At 47.6% G+C, this 27,570-nt stretch overlaps 1 protein-coding gene across 1 annotated transcript in view; it reads left to right on the top strand.

Annotated features, from left to right (window-relative positions):
• Positions 1-12,126: 12,126 nt before the first annotated feature.
• Positions 12,127-27,570, top strand: part of ZFAT (zinc finger and AT-hook domain containing) — a 272,893-nt gene continuing 257,449 nt past the window's right edge. Inside the window, exon 1 of the mRNA XM_090040693.1 lies at positions 12,127-12,227. The gene's annotated coding sequence lies outside the window, so the exon portion shown is untranslated. The remainder of the gene's footprint in view (positions 12,228-27,570) is intronic.

The raw sequence follows: 27,570 nt of genomic DNA, 5'->3' as shown, positions 1-27,570 counted from the left end.
GCAATTAACACTTATTACAAAAAGCATGGAGACAGAGACAGAGATCAGGGTAGGAAGAGTCTGAGAGTTGTCTCTCTGCTTTACTTTAACATCAAGGCATGGCAAGTGAGACAGCAGGGTGGGACCCTGAAAGGCCAGAGTGTGCAATTAGGGCAAGATAAAGGCAGCTGCTCAGGAGCAATGTCATGGTTTGGACCCAGGCTGCTCCAGATAGATTGTTACTAAATCACAATACATATAAAATTGAAGTCAGTGAATTGTGTTATAATGCACTGCAATCCTTGTTCAAGTAATATAGTGAATCTGCCTTTCATAAGAAAAACAATCTTTCTACAGCCAGCTGTACATACAGATATTCTTAAAGATCAAAGAGATGAATCTATAAATTCTACTGCCATGATGAAGCACATAGACCTATTAATATTTTAGAATTGTATTCATGGAGGTAAATATATTTACATGGCTGGCATCAGTGAGCAGGGAGAGCTCCTTCCAGTGAGCAGACGTGGACGACGCCATGAAACCCATATCAGAGAGGTCAACTTGCACCTTCGGGAATGGTGTCTCGAGGTGAGCTTTGGCTTCTTGGACCATGACCCATACTTCAAGATGAGAGACATGCTTGGGTGGGATGGGCTTCACCTCTCCCCCAAAGGAAGCGTGTGTTCTCTTTCAGGTTGGCTGATGTCCTCCAGCAGGCTTTAAACTAGGCTCGTTGGGGAAAGGGGAGGATGAGGTCAGAGGGAACCTTGGAACACCCAACCAAATGTCACCCACAACAGCCCGGCCAAGACTGATGACGAGCACAAGAAATACCCAGGTAAGAAACCTGGATAGTCCTGGGATTAGGGGGGCAGTGCATACACCTTCAGGAGGCCTTAAATGCCTATACACTAATGCTCATAGTATGGGGAACAAGCAGGAGGAATTTGCTCTTCTGCTAGGTAACACAAACTCAGACATAGTGGGGCTCACTGAAACATGGTGGGCTCCAATGCATGACTGGCCCGTGAACATCAAGGGCTATAGCTGTACAGGAGGGATAGAACAGGAAGGAAAGGTGGGGGTGTGGCGCTTTATGTCAAAGAACAATTCACATCTTCAGTGAACAGCACTGGGTCAGAGGAGGGGCAGACTGAAGTGCTCTGGGTCAGAATACAAGGGGGTTAGGGGGAAAGGGATTTAATGGTGGGGGTCTACTACAGACCACCCAACCAGGGAGAAGAGGTAGACCAGGAATTCTCAGGTTAGCTTGTGGAGGCAGTTAAGTCAAAGGATGTCATCATCATAGGTGACCTAAACTATCTGGACGTTTGCTGGGAAGAGCAGTCAGCCAGGTCTAACTGCTCACGTAGGTTCCTAGCCATGTTACAGGACCTCCATCTAACCCAGGAGGTGCACAGTCCCACCAGGGGAAATGCCTTGTTAGACCTGGTCCTGACCACAGGTGACAACCTGGTGAGGGGACTGCGGGTGCTTGATCACCTGGGCGATAGCGATCATTGCCTACTGAAATTCACCTTCCAGTGCAGGGTGGCAAAGGCCTGCAACAGGACAGCAGCCCTGGACTTCAGGAGAGCGGATTTCATTGAGCTAAGGAGACTAGTCAGTGAGGCACTGAAGTCCTGGAGGTGGGGAGTTGAGAGTCCAAGAAGAGTGGTTTTTCCTGAAGGAGATGATCCTCCAAGCCCAAAAGGTGGCAATCCCAACATGGATCAAAGTGGTCAAGAGTGCTCAAAAGCCCCCATGGCTCACCAAAAGCATCCAGGAATGTCTCAAAGCTAAGAAGGAGGTGTACACCCAATGGAAGGGAGGGGCCATCACCAGGGAGGACTATACCGCTGTTGCTCGGGATTGTAACGGGGCTGTTAGGAAGGCTAAGGCGGAGATGGAACTGGGGCTAGCAACCTGGATCAAGGATAAAAAGAAATCCTTTTTTAAATACATAAGGGGTTAAAAGAAGGTTCCGAGTAATGTGGGGCTTCTGCAGGACATGCTTGGAAATCTGGTCACACCAGACGACAAGGCTAACCTATTCAACAGTTTCTTTGCCTCCATTCTTCTGAGAAGGGACCAGGTCGTCCCCCCCCACTGGGATCCCTGATGGTCCCAGGGGAGGCATAGCCAGGCCCAGGGTCAGTGAGGACCTAGTCAGGGAACTTCTGGTGGGACTGGACGAGTTCAAGTCGGCAGGTCCTGATCTCCACCCCAGAGTGCTGGGGGGAATTAGCAGAGGTCATTGCAGGAATCTGGCACAGCTTTACAAGCACTCGTGGTGCTCTGGCAAGGTGCCAGGGGACTGGAAAAGGGCCAATGTGGTTTACATTTTCAAAAAAAGTGAGGAAGGAGGACCCAGGAAATTATAGGCCTGTTAGTCTTACCTTGGCCCTGGGGAAGCTCTTTGAGAAAATTATCCAGGTGCACATCTGCAAGGGGCAAGCAGGGGAGTGTATGCTTAGAGACTTAGGGGCAACTAACATGGCAGGTTCTGTCAGACCAACCTGGTGGCCTTCTATGACCAGGTCACAAAATTCTTGGACACAGGTGTCGCGGTGGATGTAGTCTTTCTGGACTTTAGGAGGGTCTTTGACACTGTCTCTCACCCCATTCTTGTTAAAAAATTAGGAGATTGTGGTTTTGATGCTTACACAGTCAGATGGGTCGCCAATTGGCTGGAGAGCTGCACCCAGAGAGTGGTGGTGGAAGGGTCATTTTCGACCTGGAGGGATGTGGGCAGTGGGGTCCCCCAAGGCTCGGTCCTTGGGCCCACACTGTTCAACATCTTCATCAGTGACTTGGACAAGGAGGTGAAAAGCACCCTGTTCAAATTCACAGATGACACTAAGATGTGGGGAAAAGTGGGCATGCTAGAAGGAAGGAATAGCCTGCAATTGGATCTGGACAGGTTACAGGGGTGGCGGATGAGAATAAGATGGGATTCAATACTGACTAGTGCAGGGTACTGCACCTAGGGAAGAAGAACCAGCACCATACTTACAGGCTGGGGAACTCCCTTCTCGTCAGCACAGAGGCAGAAAAGGATCTTGGAGTCATAGACTCCAAGATAAACATGGGCCACCAATGTAGGGACTTGGTTAGGAAGGCTAATTGCAGCTTGTCATGCATCCACAGATGCATCACGAGCAGGTCCAAGGAGGTGATCCTCCCCCTCTGTGCAACGCTGGTCAGGCCGCAGTTGGAGTACTGCGTCCAGTTCTGGGCGCTGCACTTCAGGAGGGATGCGGACAACATTGAGAGGGTCCATGATCGGGGGCAGCAGGGCAGGCTCTACGAGGAGAGGCTACGAGACCTGAACCTGTTTAGCTTCCACAAGAGAAGGCTGAGAGGGGATCTGGTGGCCGTCTATAAACTGGCTAAGGGAGACCAGCAGGCAATGGGACAGTCTCTGTTCCCCTGAGCACTACTGGGAGTAACAAGGAATAACAGCCATAAGTTGATGGAGAGTGGATTCAGGCTAGATATCAGGAGGCGCTACTTCACTGTCAGGGCAGCTAGGATCTGGAACCTACTTCCAAGCGAAATGGTGCTCGCTCCTACCCGAGGGGTCTTTAAAAGGAGGCTAGATAGACACCTCGCCGGGGTCATTTGACCCTAGCACTCTTTCCTGCCCATGGCAGGGGGTCGGATTTGATGATCTGCTCAGGTTCCTTCTGACCTTACCCTACCAACTATCAAAGAGGAAGAGTGGTTCAGGGGATGGCCCCATAGTGGGATATGGGAGACCAGCTACTATCCTGTTGAGGGACATAGGTCCAGACATTTCACCTCTTTGTGATTGTATCCAATCTGTAATCCAGTAGTTCTTAGACTTTTTAGACTCAAGGCACCTCTCAGTTAGGCTTGAGGCACCCCTCATTAGACTTAATGCACCCTTCAGAAAGTGCCAGCTTTTAGTTTTCACTCATTTTTTGCTCATGGAAAAATAATTTAAAGTAATTTCCCTGTTGCAAAGAACTCAAAGACCACATCAGATCAAATTGTTTCTAACACCCTGGATTCCTATTTGAAATCTCTGGGTACACCTTATGAATCATGCTTGCAGACCTAATAGAGCTAACAATGCATGGCATCCTGTGGCACCCGTGAAAGGATCTCAGTGTGTCAGGACACCACATAAGCCTGATTGAGAATCACTGCTCTAATCTACTGAAGATGGAGATGATCATACCACAGCTCGTACAACGGTACTTTTCTACACTATTGCTTTTCTACTGTAAATAACAGCTGTGCAAGTGAAACTCAAAGAAGACTATGACCCTTATGATCCTGTTTGAATGTCATTGTTTAATGAAAGCAGTGGTGTTTAACCTTTTGGCCCCATAGCCAGGATGAGTGGCATGGAGCTGGTACACAGACCAGATTTCGTGTGCCTCAGCTAGGACCCATGTGCCTAGATCGGGCCGCATGCCACTTTAGCCTGCCCCCTTGCACCCGGATCAAGTCCCACTTCACCTTGGCTTAGCCTAATGCACCCAGGTTGGGCCGTGCACCACTTAGGCCAGGGGTGGGCAATTATTTCGGGCGGAGGGCCGCTTACTGAGTTTTGGCAAGCCATCAAGGGCCGCATGAAAGGCAGCCGGGGGCAGATAAATATTAATTTTCTAAATTTTTATGGGTCCCGCGGGCCGGATGGAATGGCTTGGCAGGCTGCATCTGGCCCGTGGGCCGCATTTTGCCCAACCCTGACCTAGGCCCAGCCCCGCATGCCTGGATGTGCCTTATGCTGCCCCAGCCTTGCATACCCAATCTAGAATGAAGCGCCACGTTATTCAGTCTGTGGGGCTCCCCATGGGTACCGAAATTTGGCAGCAGTGGAAGAGCAATTAACACTGCTACCGCTCCCCGACCACCAAATTTTAGAGCCATTGGGAGTCCTGCAGGCCCGAGGACACAGCTCATGGGCAAGATGTAGCCTGCAGGCCAGGGTTTGAACATCCGTGGGTGAAAGGATTTCTGTATAAAATATGATCACGCTACCAGCCTATGGCTGCCTTGTAATTATATATCATTATTTTAGATTGTGTAAGAGTATTTGAAGATTTTTTAAACACTCTTTTAAGACAGTCCATTTACTGAACTTCATTTGGGAAATAGTCTCACTGAATTGGTATTCATACATTTGTTTGAACTGTTATAGACTTACTAGTGTCCCTTTCATTTCATATTACACATCCCTTCCTAAATGTGAATTAACCTTCATAACACCCCTTGACGGTAGGAAGCACCGTCCCCAGTTTACGGGTGGAAAAATGAGGCACTTGGGAATGAAAGAAATTCCCTAGGGTTACATAGCAAAGGGGTTGAAAATCCAGGAATAGAACTCTTCAGACCTGACTTCTAGTCCCCCTGCTTTCACCAGACCTTATCCTGGCGTGGAGCAAAATGTGACCATTTCTACAGCTGAGTGTGGGCTCAGCATAGGCTTTGAAACACAGGTAGGAGGCCATCAAATGTTTCAGCCCATTTAATTTGAAAGTTTCCTATAATAAGCCCTTGGAAACATAAAAAGCAGACAGGTCAAATTATATAGTTACATAAATATATATGGATTGATGGCATTTGGGAACAAATGGCTTTGCTGTGTTCAGTTGAAAAGTACCTAAAACACACACACACACGGTTAAAATCAAACATTAAGTGCTTTTTCTTTCAGATTTTCTAAAAGCTCAGCTAGAGATACTTTAAGCACAGCAGGCTATAACTTTGTTTTAATAGCACTTACCTATATGTATGAATTATTTGGTACAGTGTAACTGTGCACAGTATTTGCTTCATTTCCAACACACTGAGTGCAGCCTTACTTTTCCAAAAGTGAACCAGAACCCTTTAAAAAAATAATAAAATGTGCTTCAAAAGCCCTCTGTGCCTCAATTTCCCATCCATAATACGGTCTTCCAGCCAGATTTGTAATTGTCACATATGCAGTCTGTCCAGAATTAAAAGCCCATACAACAAGATATACAGGCATACCTCGTTTTATTGTGCTTCACTTTATTGCGCTTCGCAGATATTGCATTTTTTATAAATTGAAGGTTTGTGGCAACCTTGCGTCGAGCAAGTCTATTGGTGCCATTTTTCCAACAGCATTTGCTCACTTCGCATTTTTTAGCAATAAAGTATTTTTTAATTAAGGTATGTACATTGTTTTTTTTAGACATAATGCTATTGCACACTTAATAGACTACAGTATAGTGTAAACATAACTTTTATATGCACTGGGAAACCAAAAAATTCATTGACTCGCTTTATTGCGACATTTGCTTTATTGCGGTGGTCTGGAACCGAACCTGCAATATCTCCGAGGTATGCCTGTATTCAGGGTTACTAAAATGTGTATTAGTTATGTCATGTGTCCATTCTCTGGGCTCTGTACAGATGAATTTGTATGTGCAAAGTAAAATGATAATTTTGCTGCTTCTAAGTTGTTTCATTTTGTTTAAGCAATTCTGATTTCTTATTGTTAACTGTCCTGAGCCTGCGTTGGTAAAGGTAACGTATACTGGTAAATTGAAATGAACAAACACATTTACCCTCCTTTGTTAAACCCGTTAAGATACAGCAATACACACACAGATTTTTGCAGAGTGCTTTTTATGTAATATCCAGTGCTCTTAATGTACCAAATTTTATCCAAGAAGCAATCACTGGGAGTTGAAATCTGAGGGAAGACTTTGGCTCCTAGAGCATTTGTCATGAAGGCTTCATTGTAGTGCTTAGTTACTACTGGAGTGATCCTTCCCTCGCACAACAGCTTTACTTTAAGTCAAGGTTCATTATAAGTAGAATGAATCAAAATATTTCTAGATTCCCCTCCTACTTGATTCTGATTGGAGTATCACTATGTCTGGGCTCACTCTAAGCCCCTGTTTTCTTATTTTTTTTTCCCTCCAGAAACAATTGGCTTTCCACGAGCCTCTTTGACAGTCCAAGCCCTTTTGGAAACCACTGTTTATTCTTCCTCTCTCCTTTCACTGAGAAGAACGTTTGCAGAGGGACACACGTTCTAAGCAGCATTTTAATGCCAGAGATTTCCATTCTTATGGAAATCAGGTGCAAAAGCCCACTATTGTCTGAAGAAGAGGGAAGAACTGCAAGGGTTTTGCTGTGGGGTTTTTTTTTTTCATACTTCCCCAAGATTATATTTGAATTGATGCGTCTTGCCTTTCAAGTGTCTTACAGTTGCTAGACCATTCATCAATACTGACTTCTCCTTAGCTTCTTCACCCATATCACTGTTCTTTAATGTTTAAGGCTACAAACTCTTCATGGCAGGGACTGTATCTTATTCGGATATTAGCCATATATATGTGTGTGTGAAAAGCGAATGTAAAAATAAGCCTCTTCCCAAAAGACTTCCAGCTTGTAGTCCCCATCCTGCATTATTAGAATCAATATGACATTTGCAGGGTTGAATCTATGAAGCTGAAAATGAGCCAACATGTGTGCTCTTGTTCGCAAAAAAGTCAACAACATCCTGGGTTGTACTAACAGGAGCGTCACTTGCAAGTCAAGGGAAGTAATTCTTCTTCTCTGTTTAGCACTGGTGAGGCCTCATCTGAAGTACCGTGTCTAGTTTTAGGCCTCCCACTTCAAGAAAGATGTGGAGCGTTTGGAAAAAGCCCAATGTAAGGCAACAAAAATTATTACAGGCCTGGGCGGCAAGACATTTTTTATTTTTAATTTTATATATCCCAGGCCAAATTAGCCAAAATGAATTCCAAATCCAAGAGTCCAGAACGATAAGTGGCCCTACTACCAGCAAACATCCTCCACCCCCATTTGGGGCTTCAGATGTTTCCAAAACCTTTGGCAGGCATCCTACTTGCAGGGCCAAGCCCGGAGGCTTGGGGTTCGGATACCCCTGAGTTTTCCTCGCCCTCAGCCATAAGGCTCCGGGGCAAGCCAGGGAGGAGTCTCCCATTTCTATAAAGTGGGCTTACAGCCAAGTCCTTCCCACTCCAGCACCTAAGTGTGAAGTTCACTATACATTGTCTTGGCAGGTACTATCCCCGTGCCAGGACAGCCGCCTTCCCCGGTGCAGCTAGGAAGACCGCCTCCATGGTCACAGTGTTTCCTTTGCCAGGCAAGCATCGACTACGCTTGATCTGAGCCCACAAGAGGCCGAGAAGGAAGAATTAGTGTTATTTGGTCTGGGGAAGAGAAAGTATGGTGCATGCAACCCTTCCAGGCATCCAGTTTAAAGGACAAGAAACTGCACCTATTTTTTCAGTATATTTAGATAGAGTGCTTGTCACACACGTCTCAATGAGATGTTTAAAATCTTACTAAAAATTCTCTAAAAGTTCTTTCACTTTAAGCTCCTCTTTGGAGCCGTGATGTATAACAGATATGTGGCTGACTGGATATTCAAGATGTATGGGGCATGTATGATTTATGGTACACACAAAGCCAGAGGCTCCTGGCTAGAGGGCTTTCCCCCTCTGCTCAGGGACAGACCAATCCCTATATCTGGGGCCAGGAAGGAATTTTACCCCATGGTCAGATTGGTATGGACTATGCGGGTTTTTGCTTTCCTCTGTAACAGGGGGCATGACCTTGAATGTATATTACCAGTGTTTCATAGAAGCAGTGTTGGCTGCCGTGGTTTCCCTGCTTCACCTGTGGCAAGTTAACGTGTTACGTCTGTCTGTGTTGTGTCAGGGTTGATGGTAGTCTTATGTAGAATTTAGATGATGGATTTTATAGGATGGTTTTGATACGGATGATCCTGCCTCAGACATGGGCTTGGACTCTGGAGGTTCCTTCCAACCATAAGCGGCACTAGAAAATATCATTTGGAGGGGTGGGCAGTGCAGAGGGAGCCCACCAGACCCCACCCTTCCCTCCCGTAGGGGTTTTGGAGCGGGCACACACTGGCGCTGTGCACACAGAAGTGGCGGAGTGCATAGTGGGGGCACTGGGTGCAGCAATGCTGCAGCGGTGGCACTGGAGCCGCTGTTGCCAGCTCAGTTTAGGGGGGTAAGCCCCGTTAGCTCTAGCCTTCCACTGCCTATGCTTCCAGCCCTACTACCCTATGATTTAATGAATGAAATGCAATGTATAATACTGCGTATGGAGCATGTATGGTGCAGGTAGTTTGTGAACGTATGTTGGATTTACAGTGTAAGAATTAATGCAGGTTGCATGATACACGATACACGCCAGGTGAACCCTTCTGCCTAGAATGCTACATACGGAATCTGCAAAGCACACGTACAGTCTGTAGGGTGCTTAGAGCACAAGGCAGAGTAAATGTTAAATAGTAAACATAAAGATGTATGTGGTGCACACATGACTACACACACACCCACACACGGTGAATGTAGTTATCAAGACTTGTATGACACCATATATGACAGGGAGTGGAACTGCCAGAGAGTTTTGAAGTAATGAGGGGTTGGGGGAGAGCACTGGTAGCTAAAGGAAAGAACAGCGAGACTTCAGGAGCTGGCCGGACTGTGGAAGTAGTGCATATGAGACGTAGTGGACTAACTCCCAGCATAAAGTTAGGGAATGAGGGACACCGCCTCTGAACCAGAACTTCCTAGACCTTAAATGTTGGGAGTTGCAAGGGAGAGAGGAACAGTGGGGGGGAAAGCACTGGTGAGACCCAGGTCACTCTCCCTTTCAGCATCTACTCTGCCACCGTGTGATACAAAGGGTTTTGATACTGAAAGTTTAGCTACCGAATCAAGGTGCGACCCTGGCACTTCAACGCACAGACCACATCCACGCGGGTCACAGTCTTGCGCTTGGCGTGCTCGGTGTAGGTGACGGTGTCATGGATCACGTTCTCCAGAAAACCTTCAGCACCTCGTGGGTCTCCTTATAGATGAGGCTGGAGATGTGCTTCATGCTGCCAGTGAGCCAGGCGGCAGATGGCTGGGTTAGTGATGCCCTGGATGTTGTCACGGAGAACTTTGTGGGGGCACCTGGCACCTCATTTCCCCAGCGCCTTGCCCGTTTGCTGTGGCCAGACATGGTTGAGTCTGCACAGGCTGCAGCGTGACACGATGGTCTGGGCAAGATGGTCTGGCCCAGTCCATCCCAATTCTTATGTTCTTGAAAGTCTGCTCCCTGGCTACTGTCCTCTGTGCAGGGAGAAAGGACACGCTACCTAACAGTGCGGGGAGGAGCCGCTGTTGCTCCTTCCACCTCCCAGCCCCTACTAGTAACTGGCCCGCAGCAGTTCAGCTCAATGCTCATGCCTCGCTTGTTCCAGAGCTCGTGGCTGGGCTAACTCAGATACCAACAGAGGACGGATTTTAATACAGCTCGAGGTGGGCACGATAAGGGTTCACAAAATGCTAAATGGTGATGAGAAGGTCATGAGGAATCCAGAAAGTATCACTGCACTTGGCGTATAAATTATCACAACGCAGTGGAGTTGGACTTGCCAGGGTGAAGTAATTATCTCCCCGCTCTCGCAAGACAAGAACTAGGGGTCGCAACACAAAACGAGCAGGCAGGAAGTTTAAAATGAATGCAAGGAAGTCCTTGGTCACTAACAGGTGGAGCTTGTTGCCACCAGATACGGTGGACCCGCCAGCGTAGCCGGATTCAGATGGAAATTGGACGTGTGCTCGGAGGAGAGGGGCATTGGTTGCTGTCGAGCACAGGAGCGAGGGGCACGGCCTCTGAATCCGAACGTCCTGGACCTTAGATGCAGAAGGCTGCAAGCAAGAGAAAAGGATCAGGAAAAAACCCCGTTCACTCTCCCTTCGAGCACCTGCTCTCAGCGGTGTTGCCAACCCTCCAGGATTGTCCTGGAGTCTCGGGAATTAGATATAAATCTCCAGGAGAGGCTGAGCATCACCCGGGAGATACCCAATAGGGCATTCATTACATGCTGAATCAATTCTAGTTATTAAGGATTCTGGCCAAATCCCATGCTCCTGAAGACGACATAACACACATACACCCATAATATTAATAAGTTTGAACAAAGTAACCAAACTACAAGTATTATACTAAGATAGACCCCACCAACATAAAAACATTATTAATATAAATGTAGCAGTAAATCAAAACACGATCCACAACTGAGACAATAAAATCAAGTCTAATGTTAATCAGTAATAAAGGCTATTTAACGCTAATCGCCTCAGCCGTGTAAGCGGAAATTGTGAGACGGTTTAGCACATTTGGGTCCGTCCCCTGTAAAAGCCAGATTCATTTCTGCACGTTTGAGACACGTATCAGTCTCTGCAAAGTACGGTAATAAACGGGTTCACCTTATGTTACTCTGTAATAACGCCCAGCGCACGGGATCTTCCACAACTCCTAGACACACCCGGCAGCATCTTTTAGCCCCTGGGATGGAAAGTGGACGTCCAGGCGGAAGAGCTGTGGGCACCCGGCTCGGTCCTGAGTCTAGTCAGAGAGGATCGCCAGTTATTATTGAGATCCAAATGCGATACCTTTCCCCCCTCCCCCCCGTCCAATTTCTCGCGGTGCCGGCAGTCCCTCGGAGTCGGGGATGGGGCCGGGCAGGCTGGACGGGTCCTCAGGTGACCGAGGAGCCCGATGGGGGCAGGTTGTCGCGCGCGGGACCGGGCTTCGCAGCCCCAGGGATGACCGATGCTGCCCCGGGCCTGCACCGGCGGTTTGTTCCCGGACTCGCAGGCACGGGCACGCTGCTCGGACACACGCCAGCGCATCCTGCTCTTACAGCCGACCGACCCGAGGGTGATAAAACCCGCTGTAATCTTTTTTTCCTCATTTCCAAAGAGCAGCTCAGCGAGCGCCCCGAACCGCGCGGCCCGGCGAGAGCCCGTCTCCTCTGGAAATCCCGACCCTCCCCTGCACGGGCGGAGATCTCGCATGACCGCCGCCTGTCCCAGGAAGCGCAACAGCACCGGAAGGGCCGGCGGCCACGTGCACGCCCCCGGCCCCGCCCCCGGCCCGTCTGCACCGCCCGCGCGGGGGGAAGGGGCGGGGCCACCGCTCGTCACCGCCCCCCCTCCCCCCCCGCTCGCGGCGCCGCGCCGTTCCGCTCGCTGATTGGCTGCTCCCGGCCGGGTTCCCCCCTCCCCCGCGCCGCGCGTGCGAGCGCGAGAGTTGGAGGGGGCGGGGCCGGTTGTCATGGCAGTGACGTCAACGTGTGTCGGGGACGGGGAGCCAAGACACGGAAAAGGTCAAACTCAAGGCGAACAGGGGACGCGGCCCGCGCAGGGACACCGGGGCCCGGCGCCGGCAGCGCGCAGGTACGGGGGGGCCGCACGGGGCACCGGGCCCTGGGGAGAGGGCGGGGGGAGGAGCCTCGTTGTGGGGGGGCTGCCCCTCCCCCCCGGTGGTGGGAGCCTCGTTGGGGGGGCTGCCCCTCCCCCCCAGTGGTGGGAGCCTCGTTGGAGGGGGACTGCCCCTCCCCCCCAGTAGTGGGAGCCTCGTTGGGGGGGGCTGCCCCTCCCCCCCAGTGGTGGGAGACCGTGCCCTTGGTCTGGGTGGGAGAAGTCCCTTCCCCCCAGTGCTCTCATTTGGAGGTCCTGTGTGTGCCCCCTCTTGCAGACGTTGGCCCCTGCTGGCCTGGCCCCTGGGGGAGCCCCTGATGGAGTGGATGCGGGACTCTTAGCTTCTGTCACCCCCTTGGGCACTGCGCTTGCTGCCTCAGTTTCCCCCTCCCAGCAGCCTGAGGGTGGTAGGCATGGGTTGGGGGGCTCGTCTTGTCCACCCCCAGCAGGGCAGAGGCAGAGGCAGCGGTTTGGTGGCATGGCGCGGCTGAGGCGGGTTTGCAGGAGCGCAGCGTTTCTGTGCGGGCTCAGGGAGTGGCAGCGCTCCCAGGAGGTCCCAGTTCGTTGTGTCGCCCCGTGGCACGGCCCAGCAGCGGGTGACGCTCTTGGCCCAGGAGCGCGGGACATGGGCACCTTGCGGGTTGTCGGGAGCCGCGACTTCACTAGGGGACAGTGACACGAGAAGTGACTTTCTTCCTATCACGGTGTGGGATAAAGCTCATCTCCTCTCACCATGTGTAGGGGAGGGGGCTTAGTTGATTTCAGTCTAAAAAAAATATATATATATATGAATACATGACACACCTCTGACGGCATCTACCAAAATAGGCATGTGTCAGAAATGTCATGTCCTTTCTTTTGGGAAGGAATCGGAAGACGGAGACTCTGACGTATTTGATGCACTCAAGAAAGTATCTTTGCACTTGGCTTGTAATTTATCACCACACCACGGAGTCGGACTTGCCAGGGCGAAGTAATTGCCTTGACTGAATGCCACTTCAGTCTCTAGTAGAAAAGTTTAATTAGAAGGCTGGTTACAGCAAGTTCCCTGTCCTGGTAATGAAGAGTAAATTTGATAATATTTCAGCTTCAAGGAATGATGTTTTGCTTCCTAGCTGACTTCTTTATATGGTTGGTGCCTTTTATTGTCGGGTTTTTTGTTTTTGTTTGATCAAATGGTTTAAACTTGCTGTAAAGCAGAAGATTCAGTAATGGTTTAAAGCAAATTTTAATGCCTACCACCCCTATCCCAAGCTTTGCTTTATTCATTTGAGTTTTGGGTATCTCTTGGTAAGTGTTCTTTCCCTTCTATTTTAGGCTTATTTGTAGAAGAGTGCAGGCCAAAAAAAAGGAAAGAAAAGGGGGCTGGACTGAATGATCTGTAAGGTCCCTTCTAGCCCCTAGTGACTATCAAAAGAAAAAACACTTTATGGGGCAAAAGCTTTCTTGAGTAATTTAAAGTACAACGCAGCATTCTGCCATTCAAGTTTAGATTAAACTGGCAAAATCAGTTTTAATATTTAGACTACCTGTCAAGAAAATGGATAGGTATGTGGAGGGTAAAGGATGGACAGGTTCAACAGTGTGCAGTGAAATTAGTCAGAAGAGAGCTACTGCCCTTGCAAAACAAGTTTCACTAACTTTTAACCCCTAATATGCAGGTGCCCTGGAAAAACAAAATACTTAGTTTCACAGGTACCCCAGGTATCTTTAACTTGTGCAAGCATCGCTTACTCAGCAGCTGCTCTAGGGCCGATTATAATATCTGCAAAGCTACTGAGGTCATTTTAACATGCGTTAGTTGAACTTGAACTATTTTCTCCAGAAGTATGAGGCACCACTGTGTTTTTCTGAATGTATACCTGTTGTTTTTTAGTTATTCCTTAGACATTTACTGCAGCACTTGCAAACAGAGGCCCAGTTGTCCTTGTGATCTTACTCTAGAACTTTTATTTTAGGACCGTGCTCTTCATGTTCCTAGTGAAATAGAACAAATTGTATGGTTTGCCAATCTTCCTTAACAGCTGTTCTCGTTGGGGATTCAAGAGCCTTAATCTATTTTGGCATGGGGAAAGCCACTGCAACCCACATACATATACATATGTGGGAGTGACATCAGTAGGTTGTTGTTTTGGGTTTTCTTTTTCTGAGCCACTTTCTGCCATCCATATCTAATAGTTTGAAGCCATGTCCTGTATTGTATGAAGTAAAGCTGGGGTGTTGAACTGACCTCTGCCCCCAGGCCGGATCCAGACTCACTGGTGGCAGTGGGACAAGTAATTTGGCAAGCAGTGGCACATGGCAGCTGTCGCTTGCTCCTAAATGGAACTCCATGGCTGGGAATTTAGTGGCAGGCCCCACCTGTGAATTTCTGGTGCTTCTGGGAGCCTTGTGGGTCAAGGGAAAAAGCTCCATGGGCCTCCTGTTTGATGTACAGTATATACTTTACATCTCATGCTGCAGCTCTCAGATGTAAAAACTCAGCCTCACCAACACTGGAGAATTTAAGTGCTAAATGGTTATTGGCTCCCTGCTGTGTCAAACCTCTCCATGTAAATCTGCAAGTGGTTCTGAAGGTTGTTAGTAACATCACACTATTGATGTAGATTTAAAAAAGGCTGGCTGGGTAGCTGAGAGTAGAACATAATTAGACCTCCCACTACTGTTCAGCAATGGACAGTGTACCTGGACCAATTCATATGCTGCTGTGTGTGAACATATTGATAATTGTAAGTAAAACAAGATTTGTTTTGAACATGGTTTGTTGCAGGCCTGTTACACTCAAGCTAACACTCTTGCTCTGATTACACTTGATGTCATTCTGGTGTAGATGAGGCTCTACTGATTTCAAGAGAAATTACAGGAAAGCCAAGACTGCTGGATCAAGGCTTTTATATATAGTTACTTTTGCCCTTCCTTTTCTATGGCTTGTATAAAGGGTTTTGCCATCAAATAAATGTGTGTAACCTTGTTCTGTGGTTAGTAGTCAGTCATGCATGGTGGAGACACTTTCTTTTCATAGTTAAAGCAGTCTTCAATTGTAAGCCTTTAAAATCCCTTCCTTCTGCTTTCTTGGTCGTTAAATCTATGTTTTTGAAATTTTACGGTAAGATTATGTCTCGGCTGCGGTGTTTCTGGATGGTTCTTAGTAAATTGCATATGAATTTTTTGGATGCTTGCATTTAGTTTGTCGGTCCTGTGACCAGCATGATTGAAATGTTCAGCTTCTCTCTGTTTCTTTGGTGAGGATGGTGCCTTTCGTTCTGGTAGGGGTGTGCAGTGCAGAACAGTACCTCTAGTTGTAAGGTTTCTTTGCACCTGATGGGATTTACAAACTGCATGGCTCTGGTACAGAAGCAGCAAGGAACCACATACGAAGGAGGGGAGGAGAGGGCAACTTTGGAGAGAGAGCAAGTGCTCTACTGGGAGGTGAGCAGTAGCCCTTGTCTGAAAAGAAAAATAGGCACACTTAGCTATGTAGAAACAATTTCTCATAACTCTTTGTGATTCCTTTCACATCAATTCTAATATCCTTTCTTACTTTTCATGTGGAGAAGTGTCTGAAGTGTGGCAAGGAAGGTTAACTTCAGCATAACTGTAGGTATGCATATATATGAAAATACTCTGTAGAAACATGGAGAAAACCCCCACACTTACTGTTACCCAGGCAATTGCTGTATGTGCTCATAGAACTGAAAACTAGAAGAAAATCTTGACCTCAAGTGATGCATGTTGTCTTTGTATCAAGGACTTCATAATTAACGACATTTATTTGGGGCTGCTTATAGTGTGTAAAAAGAGACAGCAGCATGCACAACACATTATTTGTACCTTCTTTAAGACAATATGCAGTTATCTAAAAAGAGTTGCTTGGGACCACTTTTCCTATTTCAAACTCCATATATATATTAGGAAAAGTGTTGCAATAGACCCATACTTTGGAAATAAAGTGGACTTAAGAAGTTTGTAGGTCAGGACAGTTAAGAGTTCTTATGATACCTGTTTCACCACTTATTTTGTCTCTCATGGGGTATAATAGGTGTTCAGTGGCAAAGAAAGCAGACTTAATGTTGTTTGAGCTGTACATTTTTATACTTTACAAAGCTTTTGTTCAGTGAGGACAAACGGTAAGAATTTCTCTCCTACCTCCCCAGTATTAATATGTGTTTACAATCCTGCTTCTTCCTAAAAAAATTTTTTTTTTTTTTTTTGTTGAAAACTTGACAATATGTGATTAACGTTCCTTTGGAAAAAAATACAGTGCAGTTAATGGATTCATCTTTTAGCACGGAAGTTTCCTGTGTAAATCAAAAAAGCCAGATGGAGTTTTAAATGACTGTCATGTACAGTTTAGGAAATGAACATTTCAGATGCTAATAAAAGGACCAGATTGGAAATACATAATGAATCCCAGATTGTCCTTTCAGCATATGTGAGACTTAGACACACCATTCTCTCCTTGATGGGAGATGTGTCAAAATAGATCACTGTACATTAGTGAACTGTTTACCTGTATGTAAGTGTGTGTGAGAGAGAGAGAATGCATATGATCCTGTTTTTATTTGAGTTATCATATGCATAATATGCACTGAGTATTATTGGAAGATACCAATTTAAGCTTAAATGTATATCTTAAAATCTTATATAACCAAATGTTGGTTGGCAGTGGAATTACTAGAGAGCTCAAGAGCTCCATCCTGCATTTGTAGCTGTTCACCATACATATTAGTTATCTCAAAGAAAGAATTTACAATAAAGTGATAAAAAAAATTATAAGATGAGACAACCTCCGTTTTACCTGAGGCAGAAGGCAGGGAGGACTGGGCAGATATGATAATTGGTGCAAGAAGAAGTGAGTGATCCAATTCGGAGCAAGTTTCATAGCATAGAGGCCTGCACCTCAGAAGATGCAGTTGGTCAGTGTGGTAGATCGAGCTCTTGGTACACAAGCAGCCAGACTCTTGACAGGCTTGTTTTTTTTTTTTTTTTTAAGGACATGACAAAAGTGGTTTAAAGGGTCTTGAAGAACAATGAAAGGACTTTGCAGATGTTTATGTGAATTCCTTTCAAGTTTTGGGAGTGGAGTGGAGAAAGCATGAAAACGTTTGGAAGTGTAATGAGTCAACTTTAGTGGCTGCCAGATTGAAGTGACTGGAGGTGGGTGTTTACCAAGGGTGGGCAACTATTTTGGCTGGAGGACCACTTACTGAGTTTTGGCTATCTCTTGAGGGCTGCATGGGTAGCCCTACCCCCTGGTTACTGTCTTGGGACCCGAAGTCCTACCTCCTAACTCCTGATCTTTGCCACCAGAGGTCACTCCCCTTACCCCCAGAAGTACTCCTTTCAGCAAGGTGGTTTGCCATCTTGGAACCAGAAAAATACCAAATTAGTAGCTGAAACCTGCAAAACATTTGTGATTCATCTTTTTTTTTTTTTATTGGAGAAGTAAATACAGGATTTTTAGTTATCCGTTGGCCAAATGTATAGGGTCCCTTCCAGCCCCTAATAACTGTGAAACTATGAATACTTTAATGGAATAAAAACTTCTCACCCTCAAAAAGGCTGTGTGAAGCTGTCCATGTGTAAACACAGACGTAGGAATATAAATACATATTTTGTCAAAAATCTGACCTTGTAACTTGTTCATAGTCGTAGAATAAAAGAGCCCTTGTACACATGAGGAATTTGCCCCTTTTTAGTGGTTTAATTGCCCTTTTTAATTATTTGATTTTGTAACAGTGTACATGTTCGGTGCCATATTATAATTAAATTTTGTAACTGTGTACATGTTTGGTGGCGTATTTAGATTTTAATGACTTTTTACGTAGCGCATCCCATCCCATGTGTTTTACACATCCCATGTATTTTAGTTTGCTACATGACAAATTATTCCTCACGTGTACAATCCTATCCGGAGGAGGTGGCGGGGATGATGCATGGGGCACTGGAAGCCGAAATATGCTCAGGAAAGCTCAGGCTTGGTGGGCTTCCAGCACCCCATGCATTGTCCCTGCTGCCTTCTCTGGCTGTCAACACATCCAGCCACTCCTGCTGCCTTCCCAGGACAATCAGCCTATTCTTGGGTGGTCCTAGGCAGTGGGAAGGTGGTGGGGACAGTGCATGGAGCACTGGAAGCCCGCCAAGCCCAAGCTTCCCCTGGCTTCCAGCGCCCTGTGCACCGTTGGATCCAGTGGGGCTGCACCCGTGCAGCTAGCACCCTGCCCAGGTAGCCCTAGGGAGCACCACTGCTGCAGAAGGAAGCACCAAGCCCCCCCTCGGCTCTGGGCCTGCATGACCCGGCGGTGGCTTGTGTGGCAGGCTCTGTTGCGGGGGAGCAGTGGGGGGCCTGATCTCTTTCCCCTCCCCCCCCCGCCATCTGCCTGTGTCATCCAAGGCCAGGGAGTGAGCTGCCAGTGGGCTTCACAGCCCCTGGACTGCAGGGGACCCTAGTGCTTCTCTCCATGGTGGCAGTACCCCCTGGGCGGCGCTCGCCTGCTGGAACCCTGAGTGGGTAGTTCTGGGGGACACGGTTGCCACGGAGGCAAGCACTGGGGCCCCTGTAGCTCAGGGCCCCGTGCATTGTCAGCTCAGCTGTGGGTCATGGGATAAGTGGGCAGGCTGTAGGAGAAAAAAACAAGAATTGGGCCCTTCTCTGCTGCTTTTTTTTTTAATTTTTTTCTTTCCCCCCCCCTCTGGTGGAACCTGCCCACTCCATGGTGGGGGCCCTGGTGCTTCATTCTAGCTCTGACTTGTCTGCATATCTGTTTGAAATGCCTCAGGATTGATAACAACAACTCACTTATTCTGTCTGTCTTATGTACTCTGGTTGTTTCAGTAAGCATTGTGACTGGCTGTCAAGACAACCAATCAGAGTGCTCTAGACAGACAGAATAAGCCTATTATTATTATAGATATTCTAAAAAGCAGACATCTACAACATTTATTAATTTGATTTAAAAGAATATTTTTGTCTTGATTTACATGTTTGTGTAGTGTACATAGAAGTGGTTTTTATAATAGCTTAAAATGAAGGCTTACTTTTATATATTGTGGAGGGGTTTTGGGTGTTGGGGAGGGTGTGCATGGGGGAGCTTTCTGTGGGGCAATAGGTAGGGGTGGGTGTGGGGTTTGTGGGAAGGTGTGGGGGGAGGGTGGCTGGGGGGGTTGTGGCGTGTCTGGAGAGGGAGAGTGGTTGAGGTCTGTGGGATATGTGTGTATATGGCAGTGTGGGGGGATGTGGGTATATGCGTATGGTGGGATTTGCATGTGGGACTCACCCTATGACCTCTCTCTCTGTCATAGCCTGCACAGCCCCCACCAGGGCTCCTCCAAGCCTGGGTTCTGTGCTGCTGCAGTTCCTGTCCCCAGGACACTGGTGCGGGCCCCGTGCTCCTACTTGCCACTTCTTTCCCCACCCGTCTGTCACCGCTGCCCTTCTCCTGCCATTTCCCAATCTTCCTGCCCACTGCCACTGCTTCCCCATCTCATCCTGCCTGCCACTTGGGTGCCACATCCCAGTTGTATGGCCAAGATGGTAGGACGCAGCAGGTGCTGGCATGGGTTGGCTGGTGCCACACAGAGCCAGCCAAGAATCGTGGGGGCCAGGCCAGCTCTTGCTAAATCTTGTGGTACGGTGATGCAGCTGGGAACCACGTGGTGGCCAGCAGGCAGGTGGGGAGTGCAGTGAAGCAGCAGCAGCAGACAGAAAAGCAGGGAAATGATGGCTGATGAGGGGGTAAGTAGCAGTGAGTGGGTAAGTGGGTGGGTATGAGCGCAGCAACAGCTGGGCGGGAGAACGGGACTGGCGCTGGTGTGGCTCCAGGGCCGGGGGTCAAGAGCACGGGCCTGGGTTGGCAGGGGCTCTACGGAGCCAGGCCAGATCCCCCCTCTCTCTGCTAGTGTAGGCCAGCTTGGGTCCATAGAGCCCCTGCCAGCCTGGGCCCTGCGCTCCTCCCACCCTGCTCTAGGCCCCTGCAGGCTCTGGCCCCAGGGCACCGGCACAAGACCGGGACTCCCACCCAGCTGTTGCTGTCTCATGCCTACCCGCTCACTGCCACTGCCATTTTCCTCACTTTCCTGCCTGCCACCACTGCCTCTCCCCGCCTGCCTGCCCACTGACCCCTCTGGTACCACGTGGTTCCCAGCTGCATCGCTGGACCACAGGACTCAGCAGGAACTGGCCCAGCCCTGAGGACTGGGCAGTCGCCTGCAGTCCTCCCCTCTCTCCCTCCCCTCCCCCATCACATTCTTTGCTGAGTTTCCCGCTTGGGCAGTAGGAGGTAGGCAATAGTCACAGGTCCCAGGCCAGAAATCTCTACTAAGTTGTGACTGTTGGGTCCTGCTGCTGGCTCCCTCTGGGTCCCACTGCTGGTGGTGTCTTGTTATCTTTGGCAGGTAGTCAGGGGCAGATAATAATTAATTTTCTAAATTTGTTAGGGGCCCTACAGGCCGAATGGAATGGCCTGGTGGGCCAGATTTGGCCCGCAGGCCGTATTTTGCCCACCCCTGGTGTTAACTATGATACTGAATGAGAGAGATGGTGGGTAGGGAATAGATGGGTCTTGATAGTGACCAAAAATATTTTTTGTGCCACGGGGAAGGAAGTGTCAGAAGAGGAAACATGGTCAAAGCAATGAGTTAGGATAGAGTTGTCAAAGATGCAGCAAACTGTGTCTTCTGGTCTGTGGGACTTCTGGAAGGGATGGGAATTCAGGAGTGGGGCCTACCCCTGCACTCCTGAATGCACTCCAGGCTATGGAGCGCCGTTGGAGACTTGTTTTGGTGGCAAGGCCAGCAACAGCTGTTAAGCCTTGAGGCTCCCTGAGCTGACACAGTGTCTAAGGTACCCAGAGCGGTTAGTTAACATTGCTGCTGCTTGTCCTGCTACCAGAGGTGGATCCAGATCTAGGCCACAAGGAGCCCTGTGGTCTGGATTTAGCATGGAGGGTCAAGCAAGTTTGACACCCTGGGCTAGCAAAATGGTTTTATCAGTGATATTCTGAATGGATTTGAAAGAAGCAAGAGAGAAAGGTGTTAGCTGCATAATGGTAGGAAAGTCTTTGTCTTAGAGATACTATGCAGATGGTTTGTAAGGCTTTGTGACAGTCTATCTAGACCCTACCTGGATGTACACATCCTGCCTAGATGTTAGATGGCTCCTGTGTCACAGTGGGCCTGTTCATCTCTTGTTAGCCTTTTCTGCTGCAGATGAGGCTGTCTCCGCTAGATGAACTTACCTGGCTAAATGGACAAAGGTTTTAGACCAGTTCTGTGCAAGATCTATTTTCCCCACAAGATCTCTAGTCTAGCCACCCTGGATTACCTACTAGAGATGAAGTACAGTGACCTGTCTCTCTTTTTGCACTTAGCTGCTGTCTTAGCCTATCACCTACACTTGAAGTTTCAGTCCATATTCTTCTACCCAGAGTGTTGAAACCATCTCTGCAAATCTCTGATAGGAGAGTGTTGTGCTGAAGAGGACCGAGCCTTTCTGGAAATATCAGCTCTATTTCAAAAGGCCCAGTGATTTCCACCCAAAGATTGGCTCTCCAACTGTATGAAGGTGTGCTTTGAGGTTGCCAGAATGGGCTCCTTGATAGCAGTTGGATTTCACTTGACCTGCAAGTAACTTTGTCCCTTCCAAAGATGTCTGCAATAGATACATGCAAGACCATTACCTGGGTTGTCTTAAATATCTTCATTATATACTACCCAATTATGGATGCTGCATCTGGGAAAACAGCTCTTTGCTCTGTGCTGTGCTTCAGGTGAACCTGGGACTGCTTTGGAGCCACTTATGCTGGCATAGGCACATGAACAAGCACTTGAGAGAGATGGAGGCAAGATGCCAGTAACCTGAGTTCTTTAAAATTAGTCATCCTACTATCCTGTTGCTCTTTTGATGCAGGTACGCATGCACAGTAAGGCTGCTGCTAGGATAGAAAAGCTTGAGTGTTTAAGCTTCTCTTGTACCCACAGTGGATTGTGTGCATGATCAACACAGCTTGAAGCTTGTTGGTAAGTAACTTCGTTTCTCTTTCTCCTTGGCGTAGAGGCCACAGCTGGAAAACTGGACTGCTTCTGTTATTGGGATATTATCTGATGAGCAAACTAATTGTACCACCTGTGCCATAGTCAGAAATTTTACTTGTTCAGAAAAAAAGGTTCAATTAATCTTTTTTTATAAATTAACCTCTATTTCTATAGAAGTAAAGGTTCATAATGTAAAAGGGGAAAAAAAAGGTCTTCACAAGGAGCACCCTAGATATAGTGTGCGAAAGTATATAGAAGTTAAGATACCACAAAGCTGTTTGATTTAGTGCCAAACAAAGGAATGAGCAAGGAGGTAGAAAATATAACTGAACTAAGGGGTGCTACAGAAATTTAGGCATTGCTTTTCATTTTTACACAGTAGTGTACTTAGGAATGAGGCCATATACCAAGACCAGGTACGGTATAAGAATTAGGCAACTCTCTAAAGAACTAAAAATTAGTCCATTAATACCAGCATAGTAATTAGAACACTGGAGCAGCCTTATTGGGCTACTGTAATCCAGTTACTTTCCTTGTTTGTGTTGGCTGAAGCATCATGTATCAGTAAAGTGCATGGTCATCATTGTCAGCTGGTGCTAAATAGGCTATCTGAAGATCCAGTGTTTTTTCTGCTTACTTTGTTTCAATTGTTCTGTTTTTGTAGTGAGTTAAACCTACTTAGAAATTTATTTGCAAATGTTTTCTATTTGGAAGTGAAATGAGGTAAAAGGTATTTTCCATAAAACTTAGAGTAACATTATCTTGCAATTAATTCAGAATTGAATTTGTTTCTGCAAGGATGATTAAATATCATTCATTTATGTCTACACTAAATTAGTCTTGGCTTTTAGTGTCTAGCGCATTTCAGTCGGCTTTAATATTAATAGTATATATATTATGCAGGCAGGCTGTACTTCTTAAGAGCTGTTTCTTGAATGCATAGATATTTAGGGTATCTCATGTGGAAATGTACTACTGCAGCTAGTTAAGGCAGTACCTTGAAACTTGTTAAACATGTTTGTATTGCACATGAATGTTAAAGTGTAGTGAAGTAAGACCAGAACATCAGACTATGGGTTACCTGAACTGTTGAATAAACAAGTTACTTTTCCTCTTCAAGGTTGCCTTTGCGTTTTCCAGGTACCTCACTTGCCACCAAACTGGCAACTCTCCAGAAAGCTGGATAGCTCTTGGAGCAAAACAAATATTCAGATAAGAAATTTGTAGCCATGTAGTCCTCAACAGGCCTAGTTATTTTCTCTTCACAGCCGCAAAAATAAGATTTTGTGCTCTGTAAAGCTAGGGACAGACATTCAAAAAGCCTGAGCCTGAATTGATTCAATCTTTGCAGGTTAGTGTAAGCTGGCTAGGCTGAACCAGTTTGTAACCGTTTAGGCACCCCTCTGGACTGAGGAAATGCAGGCACATGCCTGCAGTGGCTCAGGCTAGAAGCTAGGGGGCGCTAGAGCAGCCCTCCCTTCCCTTTTACAGTGCTGAGCTGAGGGGTAGGGGGGCTGGGACCAGGCCCTGGCAGGATGTTCTGAATAGGGAGGGTCCCCCAGCCCTCGCTGCTCTTGATCGTCAAAGGAGCCAGCAGGGAGTTACACAGCATTGACTGGCACAGTTACATAGGGAGTAAAGCGGTATTTATCAGCCCATCAAGAAAGCAGAAGCCCCTCTGATTCGTAGGGCTGTGCAAAATTCTGCCGGCTGTTTTGTTTCGGCACTATTTCGACTCATTTCAAGCTCCAAACAACTAAATCAAATAGAAACGAAGGGCTTCAAAACAGCCTCGAAACAAAATGAGGCTAGTCGAAATGTTTCAAGGTATCCAGGTGGTGGGAGACGGGGAAGAACCAGGGCTGCACTCCCAGCAGCTCCACAGCCCCATATGGCTCAGCCAGACGCGCAGCCCTGGCTCTCCCCGCCTACCATGGCCGAGCTGTGGGAAGCCAACCACAGCGCAGGGCTCCCCAGCGCTGTGATCGGATTGGGGAAGGGAACTCAGCCTGATTTTTTTCTCAGTTCCCCTCCCAAGCGCTAGGATGGGCTGGGGAAAGGAACTCAGCTCAGCTGAACTGAGTTCCTTCCCCAGTCTGATCGTAGCACTGGCAATGGAAACTCAGCCCGATCTAGCTCTGGGGAGGGCTCAGTTCCCTTCCCTGGTCCCAGGCAGCAGCATCCAGCTTCCCTCCATCATCTGGCAGGCAGATCAGGGGCCCTCAGCCTTGGGAGAACTGGCGCAGCCCCTGGGCTCCCATCTGCCTGCTGGATGAGAGGGGACCTGTTTCGAGCCTCCTCATGATAGTGTATGGGCAAAACATGGAAACAGTGTCACTGTTCTGACGAAACAAAATGGAACAGCGGTTTTGAATCTAAATGAAATTGGAAACGAAATGCTGTTCTGTTAAAACCTCGAAACTCAAGTCAAAGCCCTTAGGCGCACTGTCCGGTTTGCCTTTATCCTGTCTGTCTTATAGCGCTCACCATTAGCTAGCATACCACATGCTGGTTACGGTCAGTGTGGGAAAGGGGAATCCCTGCTTCAGCAGGGGGTGGGGAGGGCGAGCAGCGTGGGGAAGCCAGGAAGGCACTGCTGTGCCTGCCTTCTCTGCTGGAGCTCTAGCCAGGGAACAGAGGTGAGGAGCCAGCCCAGCTCTCTGGAGAGCCCAGCCCAGGGCTGCAGAGCATCTGGGACACTGGGGGCTCTGGTTTAAGTTAAACCAGGAAGGGGTTTTGGGACAAACAATGCATAAACCAGTTCGACCCAAATCAGTTAAGTCTGATACTACATTCAGCCAGGTTTATCAAACTGGTTTCAGCCATCTTCAAACTGGTTTATGTGCACTGAATGTCTTTTCTGTTACAGGTTTAAGCCAGTTTCTGATCACTTAAACTGGTTTATGGGTAATGTCTGTCCCTAGCCTAAGACTTAATCTTTTTACTTTGTTATTAGTCATAGGCTTTACTAAAGTTTAGATGACTTTTTTTATACAGTTACAAAGTGAGTTTTTAAACTGTTCGACATTGCTTCTGTTTTACTTCTGAGGGGATCGTGACCCGTAAGACCATAGGATTGGGAAGGGCACCTTGTTTTGTGGAGCTCAGTTTCTTGCAACCATAGGGAATACTGTCATAGAGCGTAGCATAAAGCTGGGCTGTCCGACTTGTGGCCTGCTGGCTGCATGCAATACAAATGAGATTCATTTCCAGTCTGTGGATTCTTGCTGGGATGCCACTCCACTCACTGCTCCAGCTGTTGCTGCCTCCTGGGTCCCTGGGCTCCCCCTTCCTCCTCTGGCTTCCATTTCCTGTACATGCCCCTGGGAGTATGGTGGTGCAGCTGACCTGGCCCATGGGACTTAGGGACCCTGTGTTTCAGGGCCCTTGGGCCCTTGCATAGTGCAGGGAGCACCCATGTGGCATACAACCTCGGGCTGCTCTAAAGTTGGACAACCCTCATCTAAAAAAGATCCTGAAGAACATCTTCTCTGCCCGTTCTCACATACCACAGCCGCTAATACACTATGACAGAATTATGCCCCCAAAATCTATAGTGTGCACAAAAAAAAAAAAACAAACCAACCCATAGGGAGAGAGAAGGACAAGCCAAGGATGCTGGTAATGCTGTGGAACCCCACAGTGGTAAGGAATTTATTAGATTATGTGATCAGATGTTTCTCAGAAGTGGAAGCCCACGCTGCAGAGGAAAAGAAGTCCTCGGTATCCTTGCCAGCCTGACTTGGGGACATATTCCTTCCCTACCACAGGCATGATGAGTGATTTAATGCTGAGGAAGATGCACTAGGTGGTTCCTGAAGAGGTCTCCTATTATTGTTAGTGCTGGTACTAATGTCCCGGCCAGTTTCATCTCTAAGTATAGCTTTTATTGTGCTTCAAAAGAAGGCAAAAAAACAAAACCAAAAATGTATCAGAAGCCAAGTAATGCATTCAAAGGAGAGAAGAATTGGCCTTATAGGCAATTAACAGAAGCCTGAAGTGTGGAATTAACAAATGTAATATGATGCAAGAACTATTTTGAACATATTTAAAAAATACTTGAGGAAGGAAGATGACAAGGAAAAGAAACCTGATCCTGAGAAGGCAGTCATAGTTACCTGGCTTGGCTTTACACACACAGACACACCCCGTAATCTAAAACGTGACCTCAAATACGCATGAAAGTCACCTCAAGGACCACACGATCGTGCCGCCCTACCACTCTGCCGCATGAAGTGCAGCCTGTGCTTAACTTCCTTGAGAGCCTCCAGAGAGTTTTCCAGCACAAGGGAGGCTGTGTGTTAGCTGGGTATAAAACATGAATTGGTGATGAAGATATCAGATGATCTTTTTAAGAAAGCAATTTATGATATGCTATTCACTTAAAATAAAGGGCTTCCCATTCTTATATACTCCCTTTCCTTCTCCCTCGATTTTTGTTCATTCACCTTCAAGCCAGCTTTCATTATTTAATATTGTCTGAGAATGGGACCATTTGGTCAGACATGGGTAATCTAAACCTGTATCTTTCGATTTCAGACGCTCACTTATAATTTTATAATGGATTATCCCATCTGAGTATGCTGACTAAATGAATTGTCTCAAAATGGATGCTAGTTGGCTAGGGATCTGATATGCCCAGCGGTACATTAAAAGGCAGTATACAACAAATATCAATAATGGTCTGTTGGGAAGGACAAAGTACTAGTGGTCCATTTTCCAGAATTTAAGGATGCATAAATATGTAAATTGTTGTTCTGTACCTTGCCATGAGGTTGGTTTCTATAACCAAAGGAAATGGGGATGGAAGAGGCTGTTAGAGGTAATTTATAGGGTGCACTGATAGAGATTTTTGCGGCCAGTACCAATAGCTGATTTTTTAAGGATGCATATTGGCTGATAGCGATCTGATTTCCAATACCAGCCTGGCAGTGTGGAGTGCTGCCTCCAGCTGGTAAGTCTGGTGTGGTGGGAGGAGGAAGGGAAGGGAAGCGAAGGGGCATGGGGGGCAGATCAAGGCCCCTGCGGTGAGGGAAGCATGGGGCTGGGGCAAGCGCTGCCTAGCCAGTGCGGGGTGGGCACGGGATGGTGTTGAGGTTCATCCAGGGGGCGTGGGGAGGTGAGGGGGGCAGTTCCCACCGTTGTGTGCTGCTCAGCCAGGAGCCACTGTCCAGCGGCTCATCCGGCGCTCTCCTGCTCATCCAGCGGCTCCTGCAGCTCATCCTGGGGGAACGGGCTGGGGCCAGGGCTCTGTCAGGCTCTTCTCAGCGGGGTGGGGCTATGCTGA

Source organism: Crocodylus siamensis, chromosome 3 (assembly GCF_052110815.1).
Source record: "Crocodylus siamensis isolate JL-2025a chromosome 3, ASM5211081v1, whole genome shotgun sequence".
Taxonomy (NCBI): domain Eukaryota; kingdom Metazoa; phylum Chordata; order Crocodylia; family Crocodylidae; genus Crocodylus; species Crocodylus siamensis.
The sequence above is the reverse complement of the archived record's forward strand: the minus strand, read 5'-3'. Positions and strand labels throughout refer to the sequence as shown.